The 7,796-nt window shown below is 34.7% G+C and overlaps 1 non-coding gene across 1 annotated transcript; it reads left to right on the forward strand.

The window, feature by feature from the left end:
- Positions 1 to 5,338: 5,338 nt before the first annotated feature.
- TRNAW-CCA (transfer RNA tryptophan (anticodon CCA)) lies at positions 5,339 to 5,412 on the forward strand. Its single transcript has one exon. It is a non-coding gene; the product is annotated as a tRNA-Trp (tRNA).
- The last annotated feature ends 2,384 nt before the right edge of the window (positions 5,413 to 7,796 follow it).

Raw genomic sequence — 7,796 nt, forward strand, 5'->3', positions numbered from 1 at the left:
CCAAACACTCTTTGCCTTGGCAGATCATAACGGTTGGAAAGTCCATCAAATGGATGTAAAAACTACTTTCTTGAATGGAGATATGAAAGAGAATGTTTCTATGTCCCAGCTAGAAGGATTTGTTGTGAAGGACCAAGAACACAAAGTATGCAAGCTTGTGAAATCCTTGTATGGCCTCAAGCAAGCACCGGGAGCCTAGTATGAAAATTTAACTCAGTGTCTTCTGAAACTCAACTTCAAACATTATGATCTTGATGATGCAAATTTGTTTGTCAAGAAAGTTGAAAAAAATAGTTGTATATCTTGTGGTGTATGTAGATGATATTTTGAGGATAGGGAATAATAAGAGCTACATTGCATCCATAAAGAAGGAATTGAGGAAAAGTTTTGAAATGAATGACTTGGGTTATGTTCACTACCATCTTGGTATTGAAGTAGCTCAACATCCAAAGTTTATATTACTCTCTCAGAATAAGTACATCAGAGACCTGTTGAACAAGTTTGGCATGGATGAGTGCAATCCTTTGACTACTCCAATGGAACAGAACTTGAAGCTCACATCCATTGAAGGAAAAGAATTTAGGGATGCAACAAAGTATAGATAACTTATAAGAAGTCTCAACTACATGACTACTACCAGACCAAACATTTCACTTTCTATTGGAATCCTCTCTAAGTCTATAGAAAAGCCTTGTCAAGGACATTGGTCTACTGCAAAAAGAGTTCTAAAGTACTTGAAGGGAACTCAAGACTTTGGACTCAAGTATACATAGGTGGGTGAATTTAGCTTGATTAGATACTCTAATTCAAAATTCGGTGGAGACAAAGAAACTGGGGTATCTACTTCAGGTTATGCTATGAGTGTTGGATCAGGAGCTGTCTCCTGGAGACCATGAAAACAATCAGTTCCAGTAGATTCCACAACAGAGGCAGAATATGTGGAAATAGATGAAGGAACAAAGGAAATTGTATGGCTCAGGAAAATTCTGGAATATTTGTAGGTGAAACAAGTGCATTCAACTCCACTCATGATTGATAACACCTCTGCAATAAAGTTGGCCAAGAACCCAGAGTTCCATGGTCAAACGAAGCAAATCAATACAAAATACCATCTGATTTGACATCATGTTGAGGCCAAGACAATCCATCTACGCCGTTGTTCCACTAATGAGCATATTGCAAACATCTTCACCAAAGCACTTGGAAGAGAAAAGTTCAAAAGGTTCAGAACGATGCTTGGACTCATTAACATCCCTTCAGATTAGGGGGGGGGATTTTGACATCTAATCATCGGGATTGGGTGAATATATGTAAATAATGGAGAATAGGAATATGAAGAGACACTGGGAGGTGAAGCCCAGGAGTCTCTCCCTCCTTGTATATATCCATGGGCAATCTTAATGCAAGGACACAATTCACATTGTGGAGTTACCTCCTAGCCTGAAAATTATCTAGGACATGTAATATCGAAAGAAGGATTTGATGTTGATTTGGTAAAGATAACAAAAATAATGAAGTGGTCGATACCTAAAAAAATAGCGAAAATCAAATCCTTTATGGGAATCACAGGCTACTATGGGATGTTTATAGTAGGATTTTCTAAACTTGCATATCCAATTACTTCTTTACAAAAGAAAGGAATCAAGTTTGAATGGAGTCAAAAGTGTCAAGACAACTTTGATAAATTAAAACAACTCTTGACCACAACTCCAATTTTAAAATTAGTTGATCCCAATAAGGATTTTGTGGTATGTACAAATGCATGTAAGGAAGGTTTAGGAGGAGTTTTGATGCAGGATGGTCATGTTATTTGTTATGAATCTAGAAAGCTGAAAGAACATGAGAAAAACTATGCTACTCATGATCTAGAATTAGCAGCTATCATTCATGCATTCAAAATGAGGAGACATTATCAGACATATAATGTTAGTCTCAAATATCTATTTGATCAACCTAATTTAAATGCTAGACAATTAAGATGGTTAACATTTATTAGTGAATACTGTTTTGAGATTACACATATTAAAGGAAAGGAAAATAGAATAGATAATGCTTTAAGCATAAAGCTTAATCAAATATGTGCTACATCAACAACAAGCTGGTCAACAAACTTAATATATAAAATCAAAATGGCTGCAAATTCTGATTCAGAATACTTGAAAATCAAGGAAAAAGTTAAAAAAAATGAAACATTGGATGAAGAGAGGAGTGATTTTTCAATAGATAGCCAAGATATATTGTTGTTTAAAGGTAGAATTTATGTGCCTAATGATATAAATATGAAAATTTTCGTTTTAGATGAGTTGCACAAAAAGCCAACAACTAGCCATCCTGGGTACAAAAAGCTGATTACTGTGTTGAGAAAGGATTTTTATTGGCTAAATATGAAAAATGAGACAACAAAATATGTGGCTAAATGTCTTGAGTATCAACAAGTTAAGGCTTCTCATTAACACCCTGCTAGGTTGTTGCAACCCCTACCCATTAATGGGAGACAATTTCAATGGATTTCATTACTGGACTACAAAAGACTAGGAGGCAACATGACTCCATTATGGTTGTGGTTGATAAGATCAGTAAAGAAACACACTTTATCCCTGTAAAATCCACTTTTAAATTAATAAACACTGCAAAAATAATCATGAGAGAAACTTTCAAACTCCATGGGATACCCAAAATTGTAATTTTAGATAGGGATGCAAAGTTCACATCCTAGTTTTGGAAAGGGTTGTTTGAAAGTATGGGTACAAATTTAAACTTTAGTACATCTTACCATGTTCAAAATGATGCCAAACATAATGGAATAATAAGATACTGGAGGATATATTAAGGATGTATGTTAAAGACAAACAAAATTAATGGGAGTATTATTTGCACTTAGCTAAATTTGATTATAATAATGGATACCAAACATCCTTGAAAATGAGTCCTTTCAAAATGATGCATCGAAAAAGATGCAAGGTACCCCTAAGCTAGGATCATCCTAAATATATATTAGTGTTGGGGCTGAATATGCTAAAGGAAATGGAAGAAGTGGTCAAGAAGATTAAACAAAATTTGAAAATAGCCCAAGATCGTCAGAAAAGTTATGCAGACTTGAAAAGAGTTTAGAAGGAGTTTAATGTGGGAGATCATGTGTATTTAAAGGTTAAACCCAAGAAAAGTACACTCAAACTTGGCAGCTATGTCAAGTTATCACCTAGATACTATGGACCTTTTAAGGTGTTAGCCAGAATTGGACCTATGGCCTATCAACTAGCCCTACCAGCCAATATTAAAATTCATAATGTATTTCATGTATCTTTGTTGAAAAAGTATGTACATGACCCATCTCATGTAATTGATTGGAATGTTGTACAAGTGGAACCAGAGGGAGAGTTCCTAGCAAAACCACTGCGTATTCTAGACCAGAGGGTAGTTACACGCTAGAATAGAGTTGTAATGCAACTAAAGGTTCAATGGAAACATTTTATTCCAAAGGAAGCAACTTGGGAGTTGGAGGATGATTTTAAAGAAGCATATCCTTCTCTTATTAGATGAAATACTAGAATGTATCTCCAGAAATATGTTGATCAGACACCGAGACAGTGTCAAATATAAGTGGGGGAGGATGTGATATCCCTTGGCTTGATGTTTTTTTTAACTAAATATGCATATGTGTATTTTGGTTTAAGTATGTTAGTATGAAATACATTTGAAATTTTAATTATTAGTAAATTATTACTGATTATAATTGACTATAAAGTTGTAATTAAGATGTTTTATTTTTGTAAATAAAGAAAATCTGGAAAATCTGTTTTTGAGTACAAATGGATGAAAGAGATAAGGTTGCAAATTATTGTGGAATATTTATTTCCCATCAATAAGTCCTAGGAATCTAATCTGGATGGTTAGATTTAATTGAGAAATTATGATATTGGCCAATTAGTTGTTTCCTAGAAGACAAGACATTGTCCTCAATAGTGGGAAACATGAGCTCATTAATGAGCTGATAACTATCTACTACTTGTTAGTGAGGTGGTGACAGTGATTAACCACCAAAAGAGTGGTAGATGGGTTGGAATAAAAATATTTTTTCTCCTTGCTTTTGTCTCATTTTGAGAGCAGAAGAGACTGAAGAGAAGCAAGAAGTAGAAAATAGAAAGAAATTTGCAGACCTAGTATGCTCAAGGGGACACTAGTTGTTTTGTTGTGTCAAGGTTGGGAGGGGTCAAGTACTTGATTACTAATTTTCCATATCGCTGTTTCAAGTCGATATTCTGACCTCAAAATCTGTTGCTAAGAATTAGTTATTTAGCAATGTTATGTTTATTTTATAGTTCTGAAGTACTTTATGAATTATTGAAGGGAAAATGAAATGAGTTGAAATATATTGATTATAGTAATTCTTTATTGTATTTTGATGTGAGAAAAATTGATGAAACAAATATATTTAGGAGATTTTAATAATAAAATTTAGTGTTGTCAATGTCTGTAAAAGAAAATGAAAGTCATTATGAATGCGGTCATAGTTACCAAGAAAGAAAAATATTTTATTTGTTTTCTATTCTTCCTATAACTTACTAGTTATTGGTTTTAACTAGATGTTTAAGGAAATAAACATATGTGGAAAAAGTTCTAATAAAAAAGATACATAGATATATTTGTATGAAAATATGCATAGAGAGATATGTAAGAAAACTATATGTTAAATTGTAGATGTTGGTTCGTTGATACTATGATATGTAAAGATGCTAATAAGAAAAATTTAAACATAATATATAAATAAGAGTTATATTACACTACATTAAAAACATATGATACATGTAAAATTAATAAGAGGAAAATATTTTTTTGTTTTTATTTTTTAATGGAAATAAAACTTCTTTAAAATGTCCAAAATTAGAGTTTATAACCAACACTCGGTATCAATGATTCATACACATGAAAACAAGGCTGAGTGCAAGCAATGAAAGACTAGAATATTGAAATTATTCAAAATTTTGTCGTACTAGCCAAGTAGAATTTTATAAAAGAAAATTTTTGGTATTAAAAAATTATAGAGTAATCACTCTAGTATTGATATTAATGTATAAATACAAATGGCCATAGCCACGAACAGTTTCTTCCAAATTAGGAAGATACATTTTAAGTTAACATGGTAACAATTGTCTTCACACAATGCATCTACGCCAAGAGAACCAAGTGATCAAGGGGTTTTGAAATCAAGGAATGAAAGATCATTTGATATCGATTCAACGGGAACATCAAATAATTGAATCGTATCAGATGCGAAAGTGTTTTGCTCTAAGAGTATCAACAAAAGGTATTTTTCCTTCATCTCCGAATATTAAAGAAAGCGCTCTTAGTTCAGTTCGGTAGAACGTAGGTCTCCAAAACCTGATGCCGTAGGTTCAAATCCTACAGAGCGTGATTCTGTTCCTATCAAATCCAACCCTCAAAATTATCGATAATTCATTCCAACTGGAACGAGCAATGGAATCTGACCTCCCAGGAAAAGTAGGAGGCCAATGAAATTGGAGGATATTCCAGGATCAAATATCCAATTGATCACCACGTCGGTATTGTGAATATGCAGTTACGAATAATCCGGCCAAAGTTATAGGAATTAGACCTAACACAATTCCGGATGGCAAAGCCTCAATCATTTCTATTCAACGGAATAAGTAAGGATAATAGCTATACTGGATAGTACCCTTAATTTGCTATGAATCTCAATGATCAGAAATTTATATAGAGGGAATAAACAAAATTATTGAAATTGAAATAGTGAACTGAGAGGGTTTCCCCTTCCTTCATTTTGAATAAGTTGTATCTTGCTCGAACTAATGAATAGGACTAGGGTGAAAATGATAGAAGCCAATAAGAAACCGAAATAACTAATTATAGTTATAGTAGGCGTGGAAGGACTGAATGAAATATGGTTTATACATATCTTCATGAGACAATTACCTAAATTTTTCTTTTCGTAACCTTGAGATCAGAATACAAAAGATCAATTGTCCCAATTCGTACCAATTCTCCTATATCTACTATAGGATATGTATGAATGAACATGGATGAGAGGAGATCTATAGTAGAAATCTCTTCATTATCCTAGAAATCATTCATCGAGCAACTAATGAATAGCACCGGCAAACCCCTTCACAAATTGTCGAATGTAATCTTCTTACAGGGTGAATGAATTCTCAATCAGTACGATTGGATCACTTGGCATTATCTTTTTACCAGTAGCTATCGGTCTAGAGACTGGACCGGAAGAAAACTCTCCACAGACATAGCCAAAGTTTTGTGAATTTCACGTTTAGGTGTAAGAAATAATATGAATATCTAGTTTGTCCTTTCATTTCTCGATCTTATTGATCCAATCATTCTGTTAGTGTCGGTCTTGAGCCCTCCATCGGTGATCAAAAGCTCTTTGCATGTGCATAGGTAGGTGTCTCATCAGTATCAGTTTTGCATCCTGTTAGGCATGCCATAAAACTGATGGAGGAGCTGGTCCTTGTCCCCTTCTCGGCTTTGCTGGATCAGGTCATATCATTTAATGAGCTTGTGTTACACTTGTTTTATTTTTGTCTTGAAGTCCCAAGTCTTAGGTCTAGGGTTTTGGTCAAAAATCACTGCAAGGTCATGAGTCAGAGGTCTAATAGTCCCCAGCAAGCCGGAAGGAGGTATGTTAATATGTTCCATTGAGATTTTTCATCAAGTACAACTCATTTATACCTTGGATTTAAAAACCCTGTTTTTAAACCCAAGGTCATGTGAAATTTGCAAAAAATAAGGAAAATTTTCAAAATTCTTCAAAATGCCGGCAATAACCCTGGTCTCCTCGCCAGAGTCCATCAGATGGTCAACCTGCAAAAAGAACGGAGTTAAAGCACTCAGTAGATCAAATTTAGGACAAAGTGAACTCAAAACAGTGTTAAAAGTGAATGTCAAAACAAAAACATTAGAAAGTGGGTTTGGTAAGTTAATTTTTTCAAATTGGGCCTATAAAGAGTAAATTTCCCTCTAAACAGCCTCATTATGCATTTGAGAGCTTGCAAAAACGAGTGAGAGTTCAAAAGAGGCGATTTGCAGAAAGTTGGAGTCATTCTCAGGGGCGCGACCACTCAGGCTTAGTGCGCGACCAGTTGGGTGGGGCGCGACCACTCAGCAACCCCTCTGCAGTGTATTTTTCTAAAGGGCGCGACCACTCAGGCAGGGCGCGACCACTCAGAGCAGGGGCGCGACCACTCAAGCTGTCTTCCACAGAACCACTCCAAATCGACTAAATCGCCCTCTTTCTTGCTCAGCTGACCGAGGTAGGGTCTTCTAGTGCGTTTGGATGCTTGAAACATGAAATGATGGGCTTGCATATATATGTTTATCACCAAGAAATGTAAGGAGAAATGGATTTGGGTGATTGCTTGTTCATGTAGGCATTATGCTAGGGTTGATGTTTTTTCAAGGCTTTAAATCCCTATTTATTCCCTCCTTGTTTCCTATTAAATTCACAAATGTCATAATATGTTTATATCTTATCTCATTTGCAATAAATACTAAATCTCTCATCCCAAAATTCCTAAAACCCTATCCCTCCCCCAAATCCCTTTACAAAACCCTAATGCCCTTTCATGTATTCTACCCAAACCCTAATACCCTCCACACGGCAAGGAAAATAAATGAACAACAGCAAGGATAAAAAATGTTATGTAAAAAGAGAAAAGAGTAATAATATGGCAAAATGACCAAAAAAAAAAAAAAAAAAAGATGTTGATGTGCATAGTCATTGGAAAATAGAAGACACACTGCTA

The sequence above is a fragment of the Pinus tabuliformis genome, chromosome 5_1 (assembly GCF_031772625.1).
Source record: "Pinus tabuliformis cultivar Carrire ecotype Pingquan chromosome 5_1, CPIR1, whole genome shotgun sequence".
In the NCBI taxonomy this organism is placed as follows: Eukaryota; Viridiplantae; Streptophyta; class Pinopsida; order Pinales; family Pinaceae; genus Pinus; species Pinus tabuliformis.